General features: G+C 35.0%; 1 long non-coding RNA gene across 1 annotated transcript; it reads left to right on the top strand.

Moving 5' to 3' along the window:
- Positions 1 to 674: 674 nt before the first annotated feature.
- LOC128857311 (uncharacterized) lies at positions 675 to 23,450 on the top strand. The gene is made up of 2 exons (XR_008453925.1): positions 675 to 937; positions 21,804 to 23,450. It is a non-coding gene; the product is annotated as an uncharacterized LOC128857311 (long non-coding RNA).
- Positions 23,451 to 23,718: the final 268 nt, after the last annotated feature.

The raw sequence follows: 23,718 nt of genomic DNA, 5'->3' as shown, positions 1-23,718 counted from the left end.
GAATAGCAAACCAAAAACTTTAGACCTAGTTCTCTCGATGTTTTCGACCAAACAAACGATATGTATGTATTATACAATTGTTTATTAAACGAATAATTTCAAAAGCATGGATTCTAACATTTTCTAATTAATCTCTAGTACTTTTTTAATTTTATCTAAATACAGAACTAAGCTTACAGTAAAGAGCAATAGAAGCTAAAATATACATCCGTGCATGTACCCATTATATGTGGTTACATTTTGGCCCACAAATTAGTCTCTTATTAAAAACCGGTCTAAATATATCGTGTATATAAATGTAACATTTAAGGAACATATTCATCAAATTCAATGATAGTGCTAACTAATATTATTTCCAATTCTCTTCGACATATTCAAATATAATATTTATAATAATCAATAAGTACTCTATATAAAAGAATCTATCTATTTACATCCATATGCTTATAAAATAATTGTAATTTTGTATTGTATGTATTAATGTTTTTCATCCGAATCTTATCTGAGCTATGATTTTATGCTTTGCTATCTATTTTATTTAATTCTAATTTTTGAGAAAATCGTCTTTTGATTTTTCATATGCATATGTACATATATACATATTGAATTTTGATTTAAATGCAACACTTGCTTACAGTAAGCTGTACTCATTTCAGTGCATTGTGCCTGTTTGTAACCGCTCTTTTGCTCTCAACTTTTCCCCACACAAAAAAGGAGAAGAAAATAATAGTGTTCAACCGCAAAAGAGAATTTCATTATTTTTTGTGCAAAAGGCCGTTTTGAGAGGGGAAAGCCGGAAAGTGAATACGAAATGTCGGCTTGATTTTTTTGTTTATTTCGTATAAGATTTTAAAGTTGATTTTTCGGTTACAAAGTGAGCGTTTTAACTCAACAATGGACGAACAAAAAATAAACATTTGATATTTTACTATTTCAGGTATGAATATTGTTTGGTTTTATTACGTTTTTTGTTTTCAAGTTGAAAATATCGTCTCTTTATGCGGCATTCATTAGCGTTGTATTGAACAAGTAGCAGTTTAGCTGTCTACAAATGTATGTACATAGTATGTTTGCTTTCTTGTACGGTGTATGTACAAAAGTGTGGGAATATACATACATACATATGTGAGTATGTATGTATTTATGTATGCAAGTTTGGCTTGGATTTCATTGTGACTCACTGCTGGATATGGAAGTAAATATTTTCGTTTTAACGTCTAAGAATGTATTTATATATATTTGCTTTTACTTATGTTGGTATGTGTCTACATATTATATGTATGTATATGTTTCTATGCATACATATCCATGTTCGCATGGAGGTCCAAATGCATACATACATATGTATAAAAATGTGTAAACACAGTTGAAGTCAGTGTAGGTTCCACTTCTTGGATCCATTCTTACAGTTTGTGAACACCCTTTGCACATTTGGTATTAGTAATGAAGCCTGTGTGGACACAAGCATAAGTCCACTTACCGTGTGTTTTCATACAAAAACACAATACATATGTGTGTACATTTGTTTCTGTATGTACATACATTTGCACATGTGGGATTGCATGTAGTTGCAAGCATTGAGCAAGTATCAAGGCGTAGCCGGCTTCGAAAGTGCTGTGGTTTATCATTTTACCAGCTGACTAATTTCTTCTGCATTTGTACACCACCTATATGTATGTATGTGCATGAGTGTTTTTTTTATGACTTTATATATGTATGTACATATGTATATATGCGTGTGATGTATGAAGATTCTAATATATGTATGGGTGGAAAAAATTTAGGAAAATTTGGAAGATACATAAATGTTAATTTATAATTTCACCATCTTAGTGACCTCTATTTGTGAAAAGTACATCGGGTGGTTGCCGTTTGTGCGTGTCATACATTGTCATGAAAAAGCTTCTCAAAAAAATCCATTTTCAGTTCGGAGCCGGCAAAATATTATATTTAAAACACGACGCCCAAAGGAAGGTTCACCTCTGAATATTATGTTTGTCCGATTCCGATCTGAATTTGCGATAGCCCATATATATACACACATACATATGTATGTATGTACAAAAGTTCCTTTTCAATGTGTGATAATGAGTACAGCGGGTTTTTCAATGTGTTCCCAAATTTCAGGTTTTCTGCAGGTAAACAGTTTCGAATAGTGCCTTTGCATACATTAACACCACTTTTCCATAAAACCGCTTCAGCTTGACCCAACGATAAGTTCGGCTTGGTCACGAGCAAATCAATGATCTTTTGATCTTGCTTTGAAGGGGTATATTTTTTGGACCACGTCCGACGACATCGTCAACGTTTTTAACTTGGGTATATCGTTGCACACATTTATTTATGAAAGCCTTCGACTTCTTAAAATATTTTGCTGCAGATACAAGTGACAACCAACAAATTGCACATCGCGTATTGCGGAATGGATAGGCCTATTAAGCCGCATCTAAGCTTGAACTTTGCCGGTCACGCTTCCATTAGACAGACTGTATATATGTACATGTATCAAGTTTCAGAAAAATTCTGAGTCCTTGCCAAACAATTTAGGAGCGTTTATTTCGTTCACATTGTCTTCGCAGGAATTTCTCAGTCTTCATTGTGGCGAATTTTGGATAAAGATTTTGGCCTACACCTTTGCAAGATCAAATTAACTCTTCTTGAAACTCTTGAAACTTCGCCGGAGGAGCTGGAATCGAATGTGAAATTGTGAATGCGGCGGACAAAATGTGTGAAAGTATGCAAAATAGATCGCTGCAGATATTTTCGGGATTTTCGTATTACCGGTGTCCAGTTTCACGCATAAATTTAAGTGTTTACTATAGTTCAAAAACATTTCAGCCCGATTTCTCAATAAACCTGTGTTTTATTTAAATATGTACCGAATAGTTATGTCCCTATCGAGAATACTCTGTAGCATAAATTGTACTCTAAACGTTGCTAAACCAGTGACCTTGGAAATGTGCTGTATCAGAATTTCGACTCGAGACTTCGCATTCTTCCAAACAAGAAATGTTTTTAAAAACCAGTAATTTGTGCGGGCCCTTAATCTATCACATTTTTTTTTCGAGACAATTGTACTATTTTAGTAATTGCATTTATTTTCCAAAGTTAAGAGGCTGGTCTTCTGCCTTGATTTAAAGCTATGGTCCTAGGAATTTTGAAATTGTTTGCCATTGTTTAAAAATTTAAAAAAATTACCTCACTGATCAAATGTGTTTATGCTTGGCATGCCGTCTAGTTTAGCATATGCAAATGTGCATAAATATAAATGCATAAGTATGCATGAATACACTGAAAAGTATATATCGTGTATATGTGACTGTAAGGCAACACATATAGCCACAAGTGCCATTAAAGATGTATGTACAATATATAAAACATCCATCAACATATAATGTGTGCGCCTCAACCTTCCACGTCATTATCATCTGCATACAAATTTTTTACGTTTCCTTTATAGGCTGAGGTAGTAGTTGTAATATATGTAGATGAATGAGCCTTTGCACATATATATGTGTGTATGTATGCATGTGGATACACATATGTATGTACATACATGCATATAAGTTTCTAAGTTCGAATGTGAGTTCAATAAGCAAAATTTAATTTCCATGCTGCTAAATCAATGGAAATGCAAAACGTGTTTGTATAAAAGTGATTGGTTGTTGAGTGAAATCCAGTTACACGTCTGTACCTACTCAATGCACCTTGGGAGAGTAAAGAATTGTTGTCGTATTTAACTTCCGAATGCATGTATTGAGCATGTACATTAGGGGGTATTACTCTCCATATAAAAAAAAAAATCGGTAGGTACTGTTTTTCCATCGGAATAATACGATTTATTATAGTTTGGGTTAAGATTTTGGAAAAATATTAATATTTACGTGAGCTGAAGCGATTTGGAAATACCTCCAAAAATATAGTTTTGTAAAGTATAAATAAAATGAATTTTTAAAAAATTTTTTTTCAAAAGATCACTTCAAATGATAAAAAGAGTTTACGCTTAAAAGCTCTGCACAAAAATTTATAAAAATTTTATTGAACAGGATCAAAATAATGAAATTTTTTCGCTATTTTTGACTTTGTTGAAGTTACGTTTAAGGGGATTTTGAATAACTCACCAAATATCATTGAAGAGGTTTGCCTAATTTATTTCTTTGTTACTTATTTATTCACGGTCCTAATTTTCTTTTCGCAAAGAACAACTCACCTCTGTCCCGCCGATAACATGTTTAAAAATTTTAAGCCTACACTTTTCTATCTCCTGTGTGATTTTATGAAAAAAAAAAATTAAAAAAAACGAATATTAGATATTTATAATAAATTCGATTTTTGAAGTTATTTTCAAATCGGTCCAATTCACGTAAATCTTAATATTTTTCCGAAAATGTTGGGAGAGGCTTTAAAATATTAGTTTGGGGAAAAAGAAATACACTATTTTCTCGATAGATGGCTGTAGTGATCGAAAAAAAAGTTTATGCTCGTTGTCAAGTTGACATTTCATACTAAAAAATGCTTTGGCTGCTTTTTGTTTTCTTTCATTCAGTTAACAATGGAAGTCAATAAAGGAAAAATTCCGTACATTTTACAGTTTTTCTTTGATAAAGGCGAAAACACAAGCCAGACCACTGAAATTGTGAATGGGGCTTATGGTGCCGATACTGTAAGAGCTAATTATGTGCAATTTTGGTTTCGTCGATTCCGTTTAGGCATTTTTGATGTTACAAAAATGTCGAAAATGTCGATAAAATCACAGAAAAATCGAGGTCGACCGGCATGTTAGTAGTCGTAGCATCGCATAGGAATTAAGATCTACAATAAAAAAGTTTTAAAATACAAAATAATGGATTTCTTTTTTCCCAAACTAATATTATATTATGACAAGTCTTTATTGCGGAAACTGTTTTAAGGAGTGTTATAAGTGTTCAATTATCACAGTATCTTCCCAGCTGCTATGCTTCTCCTTTTTAGTTCCCCTGAAAATCACTTTGAGCGGAAATGAGCAGATTTTCTTAAATTCAAGCATTCCTACACAGCGGATCACGAAAAAAAAAAATTTCGCATCGCTTTATTAGAAAAGTCATAAGAATACAACTTTTATTTGCAAAATTTTTACTTAATACTTGGAAATATGGCATTGACAATGCCTGCAAAGTTTAAGGTCACAAATGGATTTGTCATATGGTTTAAATATGCACATATGTGTGTATATGTGTGGAGCTGCCTATATTGAAACAGCAAAATAATCAATTTAAAAAGCAAAACCTATAATGTCATATATGCTACCAAATGTATGTATGTATATATGTGTATACGATTTTTATTCGCGAAACACTTGCATGCGTAAGTACTCAGTTAACGCCTTAAAAGGCATTGTCAAGGTCATTGAATTTCGACGTGTGTGCGATAGCCACTTACGTACACACAAATGTGGGCATATTTTCAATTTCCAACAAATTAATCAAGTTTCCTTTTTATTTATCATGCACGTCTATTTTCATTGTGGCAACAACAAATCTCGGCTTCTCTATATGCATACGCGCTCAAATGCATACTCAATGCACATATTCACTTATACATATGTATGTATGTACATACTGCATGCGAAAAAAATATATCATCTGAACATTTTAACGTTTAACAGTTTTCATTTCTTTATTTAGTTTCTAATTTAAATATTTTTTTTACGAATTGCACAAATTTTCATGAAAATTAACCAAAATATTTATCAGAAAAAAAGTGGGTATGCAGTTTTATTGCTTATTAAATTTTTGATGCAAGTTTGAAGTGGCTCCACATTCTCATTGATTTTTGATAATTTTTTTCTCTGACGGTGTTGCATATTTCGGATTTGTTATATCGAGAAAATACGCAACACCGTCAGGGCGAAAATTATAAAAAATCAATGAGAGTTTTGCGCAAAAGACGCAGACTTATTACAAGAAGCCTACTACAGGGAAACGTAAGGGTCAAGCTCCATCTGGTACCACTAAGGACCAATAGGTCTATGTGATGGCTTTCAGCCAGCCAGCTCAACCTAACCTAACCTAAGGAGAGTTTTGAGACACTTCAAAGGTGCGCTTTCTTATACTAAAATTTAATGGACTATAAAACTGCGTACCCAATTGTGGTTTTTTAATTCTGATAGAAATTTTTGTTTTAATTAAAAATAAATAAAGAAATAGTCAAATCATCTCAAAACTTCTATGCGCACCCATTTTTTTTATTTTGATTAAATAATTTGAAATTTTGTTGAAAATTTGTGCAATATGTATTTATAATTTTTGTATATAGTATGAAATTTGGATTTATATTTTTTTTGTTAGACCATGACCTATTTATGTTAAAAAAAAAATAATTAACATTAAAACAAAAAAAAAACAGACCAAATGTAGGTAGGTAGGTAGGGTGGCTGTCGCAATGACACACTTAGACCTTTCGTAGGTCCATTGTGATACCACTGGAACTTATCCTTACCCTATGGGTTCCTTTTCAAACCATTCCGTAGTTTTAATAAACGAGCAACGCTTCGTTAGTTTTAGATGTGCTATGTCCGCTACATCAGATAAAAATGCCATGTCAAGGGTGCGGATCCTCCTTATAGCTAAGCTTTCACACTCACATAAAAGGTGTCTGACTGTTTCCTCTTCTTCCGTATTAAGACAGTTTCTACAGAAATCGAAGTACGAGAGTCCTAACCTCCTAGCGTGCCTGCCTATTAAACAATGACCAGTTAATGCCCCTATCATTTTTCTTATAGCTTCTCTGTTAAATCTTAACAAGCTTTTCGATCGACCGCTGTTCTATTTCGGTCATGTCTGTCTGAATAGTTCGCATGTTCGACCAAATGTTAAAGTGCTATATTTGAGCTGTATAGAGTTTTTTTGGGAGCTAAATAAGTTGTAGATATGGACACAGATAAAATGTATGATCGCTAGCGGCAGCAAATTATAGATGTATAGAATTAACATATGGGCCGAAAAGTCCCGGGCCTACATGTAAAACACGTTTTTTGTCTGTTCAAAATTAGCTTTACGCATCAACGTAATTTCTATCAAGAACAACGTCAATCATTCCAGCGCCCCTCTAACATTTCAATACCACTTTTTGTAGAACCATTTATATTTTGCTTTAAGATAGGCTTTAAAATAGGAGCGAAATTTCTTATCGACGTGCATATTTTTAGGTCTGTGAACAGCCAGTAGTCGCTGGGATCCAAATCTGATGAATACGGTGGATGTGGGAGCAATTCGAAGTTCAATTCGTGTAGTTTTGCCATTCTTGTCATTCATCAACATGTTCTTATTTTTGGACAACAGTGAGCAAACGCGGCACCCTCTTTGAACAGAGCTTTCTCATAGTCAATTGCTCATGCAACACAAAGCCAATACCTTCTTTTGATATCTTTACGATATCAGATAACTCACGCAACTTCACTTTTCGATCATTGAAAACAATTTTGTGGATTTTTTTGATGTTTTCTGGTGTTACCGCTTCATTTAGACGTCCACTACGTTATAGATCATCGGTGTCTCTACGATCACGTTTATTGTTGTTTCTGGTGGAGCGGAGTACCCATAGTACTTTTGAAGCCATTGCTTCGCTTGAACGGCATTTTTCCCATCAAGAAGCAGTGTACAATTAAAACATGAAATTATTTTTGATCTATTGTTTTGAAAATAACAAACGGAGCGTCATTCTTAGCACAATAACTCACGAACTAATGAATAGAATATCATGAAAATTTAATACCTGTCTTGTTAAGGTTAGTACCAACTGAAAACGAGGTGAATGCAATAAAACTAGTGTCATCTATGTATGTGTTAGGCCCGCGACTTTTCTTGTGTTATTATACTCGTATATGTAGATTATAGGCAAATCAAACGCCGAAAGTGGCGAAGGATAGGTTACACATTGGGATAACCACCAGATAACATCACGAGAATGGCACTGGACTGGAACCCGCAAGGAAGCAGAGGTCGCGGTCGACCAAAAAACACTTGGAGAAGGTCGATGCTGCGCGAACTAGAAGATGCCGACATCCCATGGGACGGTGCAAAACAACAGCACAGAACCGTGTACGATGGAAGGGTCTTGTCGAGACCCTATGCTGCCAAGAGGAGTGAACAAGAAAAAAAAAATATATATAGTATAGATTATAAGAAATATTTGCAATGCGATGATTTGAGTTTGGAAAGCTTTAGCATCTACCAAAAGGCTTGCACAGGACGGCATTGCCATTGGAGTTCTTCAGCATGAAATATATGATATTGGTTCAACGCAGGTGCACCGATGTCCGCATTTCGCCAACGCCAGCTGGCCACTGAGTTCGTGGGATTGAATATTTCTCTCCGAAATCGATTTAGGCCTTCAAATTTATTGTCTAAAATTTTTCTATAAAAATTGGTTGAATGTAATCTTTTAAACCCCCGTTATACAAGTATATAAGGCATGCGAGATTTCTGACCAATTTTATTCATCTATTGCACGCCTTCGTTTTCTTACAATCCAAGTCGCAGATGGCGCTTAAGTTTCACTTTTTATAAAAAATACTCAATTAGCTAATTCAAAAACAACAATAAATCGTAAAAGAGATGTTGTGCACAGACGCAAAGTCACAGAAATTCATTTTTTATACATATTTTTGAGACAAAAGCAGAAAATAAAACACAATAAAAAATAATAATGCTCGTAAATTATAAAAAGCTTGAAAATAAAAGTAACAAAAACACATTCCAACATTCCTTGAAGGCACGCATCACCTTGAGAAAGTAGAAATGAGCTGGGAATTCATGATAAGAAGTGCCAATCACGAAAAGTTAAGCAACAGTAACAGTAACAACAAAAACATCTTCACATCAACTTGTTGAATATATGTAAGTATGTAAGTACGTATGTAAAAAGAGTTTGAAAATTTGCAAAACAAGCCATTTGAAATTGAAAGATGCTCGTGTATTTAAATGTCTATGTATGCGCATACTTGTATGAGATGTATGAGAAAATTGGCATTTACGTTCATATGTACATATGTACATGTGTAACTATACACAGTGCAATTGGGTTACAATGCACTTCATGGGACTGATGCGAACTGTCCATTATAACCGGGCGTTCATCTTAACAGAATATTTAATTATGTACATCCAAAAATTAGGTTCACTATATTTTTTTCATTAGTAAAATATTCTACATACATATAATACATATGCAAGGGGGCGCAAAATTAATCATCCACTTTTGTTTTTTAATCATTTTTTTTTTGGAATAATTTGAGTGACAGAAATCTTTATTTTGACCTTTGTGCGCTTCAACGCTTGTTTGTTTGTATACCGCAGCTGTCTACATAGTTCAGAAGGGTCAAATGTGATTAACGTACTAAGCCATTTGCAAAAATTATATGTAAATCTTCCGATATGTAATATTAGGTTGGGGAAAAAGAAATCCAGTCTTTTTGCGTAAATCGCGCAGCATCGAACTTCTCCAGGTGTTTTTTGGTCGACCACGACCTCTGCTCCCTTGAGGGTTACAGTCCAGAGCCATTCTCATGATGCTATTTGGTGGTTTTTTCAATGTGTGACTTATTCATCGCTACTTTCTGCGTTTGATTTGCCTAAGGATGGGTTCCTCGATTATTTCTGTGATTTTCCCACCTCATCGACATTTTCTTTAACATTAAAAATGCCTGAATGGAATCGACGAAACCAAAATTGCACGTCATTAGCTGTTACAGTATCGGCATTATAAACACCATTCACTATTTCAGCGGTCTGGCTTGCAAAGTCAAAACATTTATTTGTAAATATTTTCGATTAAACTACGTAAATCGATTAAAACTACATCTATAATATGCTGCCGCTAGCGATCAATAATTTTTTTTAATACATTTTTATCTGGGTCCATACAGACTTTTTTTTAAATAAAACTCCAACAAGCCGTCGAATCGACGAGAACAGATTCGTTCCCACGATAGTCGGTTCCACGTAACCGGAACTTATATCCGGCCAAGGACTGCCACTTTAGCTGCATTCCCGTGTATATGGGAAATGTTTATGCTGCTACAACAACAACAACAACGAAAACATTACATAAATGATTTTATTTTTAACTTGAACCATTTTATATAATTTCCATCCTATGCCATTTCAAATAAATCGTAAAGCTATATTAACTATCGACCACATCACGGCCGACCTGTATAAAAGTTGGCTTACACAGACACTTAAATCTATTTTTTTTTCCTTAGACTAAACTTCCTCCAAATTTTCCATAAACTTTCCATCACTACAGCCATCTAAAGTAATGGATTTCTTTTTTTGCCTAGGCTTTCGTCTCCGATTTTTATTATAGCTTCGGGCTGTTCTAAATTTGCATCTTCTGAGTCTCCTTCAAGCAGCTCCGTCAGTAAGTTTGTGCTATATTAAGTCGTTGTCCAAGAAGTTTCTAGTGGCTATAATATCATATTTTCATCAATATATTATTGCATGTTTTTCACGTACGTTTTCACATAGTTTAAATGCCCGTACTTTAAATTTTTTCGATATTTTTTCAATGCAAACGTCGCTGATCGCTTATAGGTATAAAATAAGAATGAACTGATATTTATAATTTACTTCAGATTTGAGTGAATTCGGGAAAATACCGAACTTTATTTTTATAGACATTTTCTACAGAATGTGGTTGTTACGTTTCCAGCCGCAAAACCTACTTTCATGCAGTTCATGATAGCTCCGGTTATAACGGACGAAATAGCGATTTCTTATTCTTTATAAGTGGAGCCCAGAATAACCGAGTCTATTTTAACAGAGTTTTTTTCCTATGTTTGAACTGAGGCTTGGAGGATGGGTGCATTATAACAGAGCCTCCATCATAAGCGGATTACACTGTGCATAGCTTCAGGAAGTATTGGATTCTCTAGTCTATAATTAGAGTTGACTTGCAGACCTCCTTTCGTCGCTTAAGAGTACCGTTTTTTAGCGTATTGACGCGAATACAATATATTTATACACATACATACATATGCGGCTTAGCGATTCCTAAATAGATTGGATTTTGTTTTCTAGACGCGTGTGGGTTGCGGTATGAGATTGCTGGCGATTTATTTTCTTAATGTTTAGGTTTATTTGTTTTGTCTCGAGGGAGGTTGCCTTCTTTGAGTATTCACCCGCGCTTTACGGTGAACAGGAGCAGACTACAAGAAATTATTGGAATGAATTTAACCCCAGAGGTCTTGCTACAAAGTATTATTGACCACGAAAGGAAATAGAGGGCAGCGAACGTTATTGCAGCTGACATTATAAAGCAATATCTCGATTTTGAGCCTGAATTTAATAATGCCAGAAGAGTATGCAAGTGCGCATGGGTTTAGAAATAATAAATTAAATTGAATTTGATTCTTGCGTTTAGTTACTGAATAAAAAGTTATTATAATTTTTAGTGATTTCTACAAACGGTAGCAATTTTTTGCATACATATCTTTTAAGTAATGAATATTTGCAAGACTCGTAAATGACTTCAAGTTCATGTATGTATGCATGTATGTACATACGCTTGCATGCATACTAGTATGCCAGCGCACACAACACACATATATTCCAACAACACCATCCACTCTCAGCATCTCATCAACAAATAAACAAACTTGATTGTAGACGCGCCGCTCAATGTCTGGGTCGAGTGTTTCTTTTATTTCCACTTGTGTTGTTGGTATTGCCGTTAAGTGCCTGCCATGCCGAAAACGCCACTTTAAGTCATCGTTCTCATTTCGTGCATGCAGTATTACCATCACGAGAAAGGCAATGTGTAAAAGCGTGCATAGACAAGTGAGTGAAAAAAGTTGGTTCGAAATTTTGAATTAAGCGAAAATTTGTGCTGAGGTACTACGAAATACTATAGAGTGGCAAAAGAGTGAAAAAATCAAGTTTTAAGGTTGATTGAAATATTTAATATGTCAACAATAACAATGGCGCCTATAAAAAGTTTTTTTTTTAATAAATAATAATCTATTCATACAGTGGCTCACAGCTCATTCCATGCAGGCGAACTACTAAAACTTCGAATGCTGTATTTTGAAAGTTAAAATTTTTTTGAAAAAATTTAAATATCAAATAATTTATACGCAATTGCAGTATAAAAAAGGTACTTCATATATTTTTTAAGCTTTAAATAAAAAATATAAAACACGAAAACACAGAACAGTTAAAAATTGTATGTCACAGCTTATTTCATGCAGTATTAACTTTTTCTTAAATTTAAATTAAACTAATGATTTAAAAATGATTCAGTACTTTGTGTGGTAGTATCCTTAGGCTTTATTAACAGCTCTTAACCTTTTTGGCATTGACTCCACTAGCTTTTTCGTTGCTTCCGGTCCGATTTTGTTCCACTCCTCCAAAATTACGGTTTTTATCTGATCTCTATTGCTTATGTGATGTGTGCGGATTTTTGTTTCCAGTAATGACCATATATTCTCTATGACGTTCATGTCAGGTGATTGCGCCGGTGGCTGCATTAAATGTGGACAGTTTCATATGAGCCATGTCTACACGATTGCCGCCTTATGTGTAGGGTCATTGTCCTTGTAGAAACGGAAATCTTGAGGTATTCCAAGTTTCCCAGCACTTTGGAGTAGATTATCTTTTAGAATATTGAGGTACATTGTTTTGTCCATAATACCCTCGACAAATACTAAATTTCCTATTCCGGCTGCTGGCATACATGCCCATACTATTACATCATGGCCATCACCATGTTTCGCAGGCGGTTTTATGTTGCTTTTGTGGAGCTCAGTATTTGGTTTCCGCCAGACGTAAGACATTTAATCTGAGTCGAATAGATTGAATTTGGACTCGTTAGAAAATATTACCGTTTTCCAGAAATCAAAATCTTTATTTTCGAGCTCTCTGGTGAAGGCAACTCGGCTTAATTTTTTTTTTTTTGTTTATCAATGACTTCTTTCGTGCTACTCGACCATTAAAGTCATTTTCACATAGTACCCGTCGGACTTTTTCGACGCAACATGATTTGCCCACTTCCTGCTGAATTTCGTTTAGCGGTTTTGGAGCCGATAGCATTGGTGTTTCTTTTATTTTTCGAACAATTAAACGCTCATCACGTTCGTTAAATATTTTATTTGGGGTACATCGGCCTTTATTTTGCACCTGATTTTCATGAACGAAGCGTTCAATGATACTTTGTACTGTAGCACCAATCAAACAAACTATTGTATTTCCGAAATTTTTCGCTGCGACTTTCCGCTTAGAAAATGCTTGATGACCAGTTCTCGCTGTTCAATCGTAGTACGTCGGCCCATTTTTGATATACATATTTTTATATTGTCCACTTGGCGATAACAAACATACTAAAAAAATTGCATGAAATAAGCTGTGAGCAAGTGTGAGTGGGACTATATTTCCACGAATTCTGCTCTACTGATTATGTTAGCAAATCATTTAACTAAATATTTACATACACATTTTTTTTAAGTTGCAAAAATTTTTCATTCTGCAATAATTTAAATTTATAAACTTAAACTGCATGAAATAGCTGTGAGCCACTGTATGTATTGGGTTATAAAACTGCATTCCCCGAAAAATGCCAAAATTATGGTTAAAAAGTTGAAAGTTTTGATGACATGTTGAAAAATTTTGTACATGATTTGAAACTTTGCGTTATATGATTTTTGTTGTAGTATGAACGAAATAGTTGTGTGTTCATAATTTTGCAACGGGGTGTATTTGAGAAGAAATAGTAGGGGTACCTGTTAATAGCGGTTAGGGCAAATAGGAATTCAGCCCGTTTCCCCTTAGCATCCCCATTTAGTGTTGCTAGGACTTTGATGTGGAAAAATGACATTTTCTCATTTCCAATGTCATTCAAGGATGATAGATTACCAGGTTTGAAAAATCTGCTACGGTGGAAAACAAAATTGTACGAGCAACGGGTATTCTGCAGCCGAATTCTGTCCATTTTCTGCTCATCACACATGTATTCACACACTCGTCCAGTCCAGCCAAGTCGTTGTTCAGACGCTAACGAAGTAATATAAGTGAGTGCTGTGTTGATTATTTTCGTATATCACCAACGCAATCTCGGCTTCTTCGTAAACAAACCGCTGTCATGACTCTGGTGACATCAGCCAATCAGCTGATTCTTTCAGTACCGCTGAGAGCCGCTTAACGGTCCGATATTGACCAAACCTTCTAAATTTTTTTCACCATGGATGCCATTTGTTGAATACATACAAAGATATGCAGCTGAAAGGAGATATCAGTTTTGAGCTGGCTTTTTTAGCTGTTTGACAGTTCGCCGCCTAATACGAAAAATTGCTTTGCAATTTAAGCTTTTTTTTTTAATAAATAATTATTTCTTGGTGTCAGAACAGCTACTACCCGTCCCTGCGGTGCATCTTTAATTGATAAAACTATCCAATAAGCAAATCAGCTGTTCACTAATCCGCGTAATAACCGTCTGTAACACTACAATTTTAATCAAAATTAACTGCGCCGGTAATATCGATTAACGCCACCGTCTGTTTAGGCTATAAGACATTACATCAAATAAATGCGTTTCAAAAATGATTTTTACACCTATTTTTTTGATGGGTTATAAAAATTTTTTAGTTACTTACAGTAAGTTTTTTGTTAATCGCTAGCATAGTGTTCAATAAAGCAGGCTGGTCAACAAATTAATTAAGTTAAACTAAATCTAGACTGGTCAATAAGGAGTAACGCTACTCCAAATATTTTGTATTATTCTTCTCTTAATCCCCTTTCATTACTATTATCCATACAATCGTTAAGCTATAGTGGAACCTATTTATATTCACATGCCATGCATACTTTTAAGCGAACTGGTTCCAAAAATATATATTTTTTATTCTGGTTAGTTTAATATAACTGGTCGTCGAAGCCGAATTGGTTAGTGCATGGCAGTCATTTGGAATGCAGAGAGAACGTTGGTGAAAACATCTCGGTGAAACATCAAAATGAAGAAACATTTTCTAATAGCGGTCGCCCCTCGGCAAGCAATGGCAACCTCCGCGTAGAAACATTTTGCCGATAGTAAACGTAATTGTGTGATTGCATTATATTTGGCTGGAAAATCATAACCAGCGTTTGTTTGTTAGCTCGAGCACCTTTTACATACAAGGTGAAGTCTAAAATAAACAAGACTGAGCTAAAATAGGAACGACAGGGGCTTTGTTCTGATAACTTAGAGTTTATTTATTCAAAATAGTCCCCTCTGGCTTCGATATACTATTTTGCGCGATCTAAAAGCTTTTCGAAAGAGTGTTTCAGGTCCTTGACCGAAAAGTCCTTCAGGACAGTAAAGTAAATAAAGTGTTTGTTTATCGCAACATTACTCGTTACAATGATACTGGTAGCATCGCGAAACGTCATGGAGGTGGACATCAAAAGACTGCAACGTCACGTGAAATGGTTCAAAAAGTGAAGAAGCGACTTGAGCGAAATACCCGTCGAAGTGCTAATCAAATGGTGACAGAACGGAAAATATTTGACCATAGCATCCACCGCATACTGAAAAATGATCTCAAAGTCAAGCCTTATAAGATTCAAAAGGCGCATGATCTCACACCAAATTAGCAACAAGTCAGACTTGAGAGAGCGAAGGAGTTGCTTCGCTTAGCCGAAAGAGGTCAATTTCCGAACATTGTGTTTTCTGAAAAGAAAATTTTTCAAATTGAGCAATTCGTAAACTCCCAAAACGATAGGGTTTATTTGACCGACCGCTCATACGATAATTTGAGTCATCGATTGGCCACCAGGAGCCAGCACCCGCCACAGGTAATGGTTTTGGCCGTTGTAATCGCAGATGGGCGCCCTTTAATCATGTTCATCGAGCCTGGCGTAAAGGTAAATGCGAAATATTATCGGGAAAGTATTCTGGAGGCTGCCGTGAAGCCACATTTCAGTGGCAGACCATGGACGTTTCAATAGGACTCGGGACTGACTCACAAAGCTCGAGTGAACCAAAAATGATTAAAAAGAACGTTCCGAGCTCCAAAACGTTCATACAATGGCTCTCAAATTTACCAGAGGCGAATCCGGTGAATTATTCCCTTTGGACTATTCTGGACAGCAAGGCCCGAACTAAAAGATTCACCAGTCTCTAGGCGCTGAAAAAAGCCATTGTTCGCGAATGGGCCAAAATACCCGGAAGTCATATTCGGGCAGCTTGAGATTCATTCCCGGACCGTCTCCAGGCCACAGTCAAGGCAAAAGGTGGTCATATCGAACAAAATTTATTTTAATTTTGTATATTTTCACACATTTTTTACTTTGAATTGAATAAAAGTAATTTTCCAAACTCAATGTATGACCTTTCTAATTGCTTGTATATACATACATATAGTATATCTAAACTCTAAAAGACTTCGATCCATGGAGTTCGATACTTTTTTTTGGTGGTCAAATTAAGTTTACGCAATATGAGAGTTGCTTCACAAAATTATAATAGAATAACGTTTAATAATAAATAATAACGAATAATAAAATTTAATAACATTAAAGTTTCAATGTGAGATAAATATAATGTTGTTTTTGTAAAACATTTTAAGCCGTTATTGTCTCTCATAGTTGGTCCTTTTGAAGTCAAGTACCTAAAATGTTCTGTTAGAAAATAAGTAGGAGGGCTTAAATCTTTTCTCACAAAAACTTTGTGCTACTCATAATTACATACATATGTATATTTCTTATGTTTTTACCTTATGCAGTACAATGAAAGAATATAAATTAAAAAACAAAAATATTGTGACTGAATAATTACATACATATGTGTAAGTACATTCATTTGAAAAAATGCAATATAGGCTTGGATTATTTTCAAGATCGATTAACAACTGCAATTCATCCAATCGAAAGGTATAACGAATAACCGGTCAGATTTTCTGTGAAAAATTTCGAATTGAATAGTCTCATGCCCACCACCTCACTTAATATGCAACAAGCCATTAACAAAGTCGTTTATAAATTTGCTTAATTACTTGTTACTCATTAAATGGTAATTTTATGGTGAATGAATTGAAATCGAATATGAAATGTATTTATATTTAGTAAAACATCATGTCACGTTTGTGCATACGAAAGTGATGGCTGTGGAACACGTTGAGGCGGCTTATTTTGCTTGAGTCTATATGTACGTATGTATATACGTATGTATGTATGACTAAATGTCTACGAGTAGATCATTAGTACAAAAAAAGGTAATCAAATCCAGTTACACCAGTTTCAGCTGATCGTGGTCAATGGACATGAATGGGTCGTTGAACAGAGTAACATGCGAGTAAAAGACATATTATATATATGTACATATGTATGTACAGGTGCGTATAGTGCAAGTGCAAGTGCATGCAGGACTAGTAAAAGTGAATAGCTGGATGCTATGTACATATGTATGTATGTATGTATACACATAAGTGCATATTTATATGTATGGTGTATTAAAACATTTGCATGCAAAATTTGTTTAGTTACAAAAAATGCACAATTAAAACAACAACATTTATCATTTGCCGTTGCGCACGTTTTATTGATAAACATCAAATCGCTGACCTCGTCTACATAGTGGTACTGAAACCGGTACTAATACTTAGCCTGCTGTTGTGATTATCAACGCAAATGACGTTTCATTTGCATATGTGACGTTGTTTTTTACGATTCATCTTTATTGTATTTGTACTCGTAGTAATGCTTACCTTTTTGTTTTTTAACATTTGAACAATATGAACTGGTTTACAGTTTCAAATTAGCTTCATCATTACCAGACGAAAGTCTGTTTAGTTTAACACATTAAACTTCAGCGGAAACTCAGCATTTCTCCACGAATTGTTTTAACTAATTTCTCATTGTTTATTTCTTTTAAGTGATTCAAGTGTTCGTTGTTGATTCATATACCTCAGTATTCGATGAATCATTTTATTATTGAATATATGCACATATCTACATGTACATATGTATGGATTTGTACTCCTTGGTGTTTTGGATTTTTTATTATTTATTTTTCCCCCTTTCGATGAGTCAGTGCGAGTAATGCCTTAGCAAAATCTATTTGCTTGTTTAACACTTAGTGTTGGTCAAATCATATACTTGTACATGCCTATGTATGTGTGAATTTATGTGTGTATTGCGCCCTTCGTAATGCAGTTTGCCAAGGAAGTGTTTTGACAGTTACTAATCTAGCGAAATGTAGACATACTCATATTGCTAAAGAAAATATGCTTTTTTTATGGCTTTCTTTCAGCTTTTGGTTTTACTCGACTAATATGTATAAATAAATCATAATTTTATATTAGAAAATACATTTATGCGGCTTAAAAATAACACAAAAACAAAATACGAAAACAATATACACTTCAAACACAGCTGACAAAAAAGTACTTTTACATTTGCAGTTGCTTATAATATTTTTAAGTTATATGTTTCAAAAAAATGAAATGTGAAGTAGTACTTTGTATGGGATACAACATCAATACACCTTGTAGTCTGCTTCTCATACATAGACTTCTCATAGAATGATTCAACTTTTGAACATCATAGTCCGGGACATCTTTGTGCCATTCCTCTAAAGTAATGTTTTTGAGCTCTGCTCGACTTTAGAGTCATTTTATGCAACTTTTTTCTTTGAGGGGTTAGGAGTAGTCAGAATTTTAAAAAAATTGGCTTTTTTTTTGCATTTTCTTATCTTAAAAATATTGTGAGAAAATCTGAAGTGAATCCGACCAATTCTTTTCGAGTTATACAACAATTAAAAAAGGGGCACTCGGGGGCTCCGTAGCGTTCGAGAGCAAGTAGCTACCAGCAGCTGCAACCAAGAGTAAGAGCGCTTCAACTTTTTTTTTTAATAAAACACAAACGGTTTGATTTTTTTAACTAAGTTTTTTTTATTATCGAGTTTGAACATATACATTTAAGTATGAAATTCGATTTCTTTTGCATGACCACCGCGTGCACGTTTTACCAAGTCCAATCTTTGAACCTAATTTTCGACCACTCTTTTGCACAAATCGGCCGAAATTCCAGCAATTTCGCGTTCAATATTGGCTCTGAGCTCACAAATCGTCGCCGGCTTGTTACTGTAGACCAATGACTTCACATAACCCCAAAGAAAATAGTCTAGAGGCGTCAAATCACACGAGCGCGGCGGCCATTCGACCGGTCCATTTCTGGAAATAATGCGCTCATCGAACTTACTCTTCAACAAATCAATTGTAGCGTGTGCTGTGTGGCTTGTGGCCCCGTCCGGTTGAAACCACATGTCGTCTAAGTCCATACCATTCAATTGCGGCCAAAAATAATCGTTTATCATGTCGCGGTATCGATTTCCATTCACAGTAACGTGGCGATCGTTCTCGTCAACGAAAAAATATGGGCCAATTACGCCGCCGGCATGTAAACCGCACCAAACAGTGATTTTTTCGGGATGCAACGGTGCCTCATGAATCACGTGTGGATTGCTTTCTGCCCAGTAACGCATATTTTGGTTGTTGACAAAGCCATTGAGCTAAATGTGCGCTTCATCACTGAAGATGATGAAGATGGCCGTAATGCTCTTAAAGTAACAGCAACAGAACGATTATTTTCATAAAAAATTTGCACGATTTGCAATCGTTGCTCAAGTGTGTAGCGTTCCATGATGAAATGTATACTAATGAAGTTTACAAATGACAAGCGAAAAATAAAAAATATTGCGTCGTTCGCCCTCCCTATCGGAAAAAAGTTGAAGCGCACCTATTGAAAAACGCTATAATTAAATAATTCGTATAACTCTACATCAATCGATAGCAAAATTTTAAATGCGTTTTTCTCAAAACTAATATATGTTTTTTGGATTGGTGATCACTGTAACTAAAAAACCGCTTGGTAGATTTCAATAAAATTTATACTGCTTTTGAAAAACATAAAACTCGTGCCTGGTCGAAGGATTTATTTTTCAAAATTTCGATTTTTTTTAACAAATTCGAAATTCTAAAAAGTGTTTCCGGAGGCCGCCATATTGTTAATTTTGAAAAAAAAACTTCGATGAGGCACAAAATTATCTATTAATAAAACTAATTTCTCTGGTCTGATTGATTTTAGATGAATCTCCAAGGACTTCTGGAGAAACGGGCTCCACACAAACAGCGATAACTTTTACAATTATTAATTTTTTTTTTGAAATTTTGCTAAAGCCAAGTCGAAACATTATGTATTAAAGCTATGTTTTAATTTTTGTAAAATAAAGCAATTGACTAGCAAAAAAAATTATTGAAAATTATCATTTTTTCGGACCTCTGACTACCCTAACCCGTTTAAATGTACCCACAAATTTTCTATTAGATTAATATCCGGCTGGTGTCCCCAATACTTTCCTGTAATAAAAAGAAATCACATTCTGACCATATGAGCTTCATGTTTCGGATCATTGTCCTGGTAGAATTTAAACTAAGGTTTGTTGTGAACAAGGAAGTCCAATTTAAGTTGCACTATGTACTTGTCAAATGGCATTGCAGAATATTCAAATATATTTGTGTATCAATCTTATCTTCTATAGTTACCAAATTACCCAATCTCTTGCGGGATATCCATCCTCACACCCTGGCTGAAAGGTTACCAAATTTCACTGTCGGTAGAATATTCCGCCTTTCCCCACTCTATAGGGTACATCTTTGTATTACAGCCTAATTTTAATCTCATCGTAGAATATCGAATCATCTTAGAAGCTATCTGGTTGAGCTAAATGGGTACGTTCAATGTGCTGCGCATGGAGTAAAGATGTTTTTCGTGAAGCTCGTGAAGCAAAGGGTGATCACGTGAAACGAAGTCCTCGAGCGAGTCATTCAAAATTGGTGTTTACGGATGCCTGAACTACGGCGCAGTTGCGGGATTATCTTAAAAAAAATGTCATGAATGGTTCTACACAAAAATAATCAATTTGAATTTTCGTTGTTTTATTTTAATTTAAAATCCGATACCTCTAAATTGATCATCCTTTATATGCGCCCTTTAATCTCGTTGCTTGCTTTTAAACTGTTTTGGTAATTTCAAACTGTTTTACAAATGCGGTTTTTACAACCGTTTTTTTTTCTAATAGCGGTCGACCCTCTGCAGACAATGGCAAACCTCAGAGCGTACTTCTACCATGAAAAAGCTTCCATAAAAAATATCTGCCGCACGGCGTCGGTTTAAAACTGTAGGTCCCTCCATTTGTGAAAGAAATCAAGACGCACGCCACAAATAGGTGGAGAAGCTCGGCCAAACAGCCAAAAAGGGTGTAAGCGTCAATTATATAATATATATATATTCACGGAGTCACGAGAAATTTACTGATATGGAGTGGTTCAAGCGCTTCAACAATAGCTACTTTTATTTACAATCTTGTAAACAATAAAATTAGTCGATATTAGGTGAAGTGTGGGTAAGTTAGTAGTTGCTAATCGCAAGTAAGTTGTTAATCGTTCAAAATTTTATAGCAGCTATAAATTTTGCGCATACATACATACATACTAAGGTTTTAGTATAGCTTCATATCAGTTTAGGGTTTACTTCTAACTAAAAAAATTTAATAGTCAACTTACTAAGAACTCCGACTTTTTTTTGTTTAAAATCATGCAAGAAACATTCGATGTTATATGGGAACTCAAGGATCTTCTCTAAACTCCTATGTACACCTATGTAAACGTGTATATGTATGTAGTTGCGCCAAAATAATGTACACACATTTGCACACTTTATTGCTTATTACCTTATTCCTTGTTAGATATACCATATTCTACCTAATCCTTTCTCATTATTTTTTTTCTTTTCTAGGTGTAACCTGTTTGCAAGAATAACTGATATTAGACTAGTCTTGAAAGACGTAAATTTACTCACCACTACTCGCATCAAGCACAAGTTTGAAAGAGACAGAATTATTCATGATGTCTTCATGATGCCGGACCCTGGCACTCGAAGTGTAACCAACTTCAGACAACTCCGCAGCTCATGCATGGGCATCAGCTGTCTGTTAGTTGGCTAAATGACAGTCCAGATTATTGTTTACAAGAGTGCGGAAGCATTTTACCGAGAGTAAAAGCGAAAAAAGAAAATTAGTAATGGATTTCATACGTAATTTGATCGCATTATATTTTGCTAGAAAATCACAACCAGCGATTGTTCGTGAACTCGAGCACCGTAAAGTAAATACAATTTTTTTATGGCGTAATTTTTCGTTACAATTAAACTGGTAGCATCTCGAAACGTCATGAAGGTGGACATCAAAAGACTGCAACGTCACGTGAAATGGTTCAAAAAGTGAAGAAGAGACTTGAGCCAAATCCCCGACTAAGTGCCAATCAAATGGCGAATGAACTGAAAATATCTGACTGAATGCTAGCCGCATACTGAAAAACGGTCTCAAAGTCAAGCCTTATAAGATCCAAAAGGCTCATGATCTCACACCAAAGCAGCAACAAGTCAGACTTGAGAGAGCGAAGGAGTTGCTTCGCTTGGCCGAAAGCGGTAAATTTCCGAACATTGTGTTTTCTGACGGGAAAATTGTTCAAATTGAGCAATTCGTAAACTCCCGAAACGATAGGGTTTATTTGACCGACCGTTCATACGAGAATCTGAGTCATCGATGGCCACCAGGAGCCAGCATCCGCCACAGGTAATGGTTTTGACCGTTGTAATCGCAGATGGGCGCTCTTTAATCATGTTCAGCGAACCTGGCGTCAAGGTAAATGCGAAATATTAACGGGAAAGTATTCATGGAGGTTGCTTTGAAGATCATGGATCATGGACGTTTCAACAGGACTCGGCACCGTCTCTCAAAGCTCGAGTGAACCAAAAATGGCTAAAAAACAACGTTCCGAACTTCATAATGTCCACTCAATGGCTGTGTAATTCACCAGACACGAATTATTCTCTGTGTGCCATTTTGGAGAGGAAGGTCCGAACTAAAAGATTCACCAGTCTCGAAGCACTGTAAAAAGCTATTGTCCGCGAGTGGACCAAAATACCTGCAAGTCACATTCGATCAGCTTTCGATTCGTTTCTGGACCGTCTCAAGGCCATAGTCGAGCAAAAGCATACTGATTCTTAATTTTGTATTATTTTCACACATTTTTTACTTTGAATTGAATAAGAGTAGTTTTCCAAACTAAATTTAATTGGTTACACTTCGAGTGCCGAACCCTGCTTAAAGAGCATTCTGTGGGGCCACGTACATCCACAATTGCTGCAAGAGAAGAAGAACTGGAAACTTATTGTGATAATTCACGAAAATCTGTTCGGCAAGCGTCAAGAGCGATAGGCATTTCAAAATTGATCAAAATAGGTATCAATTTGAATGTTTGCGCTGCTGACTAAATAAGTAAATTCTACATTTATCGCCTTTAATTTGTATTCACTAACCGATTAATTATAATAAATAATGAAAAAAAACCTGAGTACCCAAAACGGTATGTAAAAAATGAAGTGAGGAATCTTCTTATTTTCTTTTGCTTTTGTAACTTAAGATTCGCGTGAAAGAGTAAATAAATAAAATATGTTCTCAACTATAAATTTATATTTATTTTTAATCCATTTACAAATATTTGTAAGGTGTACGCATACTTTATGGGCTGTGTGTAAGTAAATTATAAATTTGTTTCCTTTAATTTATACCTTTAATCGGATAATAATTAAAAGTTCGGATACGCATTTATTTATTAATGAACTAAATTTATGCAAACCGTTTCCAAAC

This window comes from Anastrepha ludens, chromosome 3 (assembly GCF_028408465.1).
Source record: "Anastrepha ludens isolate Willacy chromosome 3, idAnaLude1.1, whole genome shotgun sequence".
Classification (NCBI taxonomy): Eukaryota; Metazoa; Arthropoda; class Insecta; order Diptera; family Tephritidae; genus Anastrepha; species Anastrepha ludens.
The sequence above is the reverse complement of the archived record's forward strand: the minus strand, read 5'-3'. Positions and strand labels throughout refer to the sequence as shown.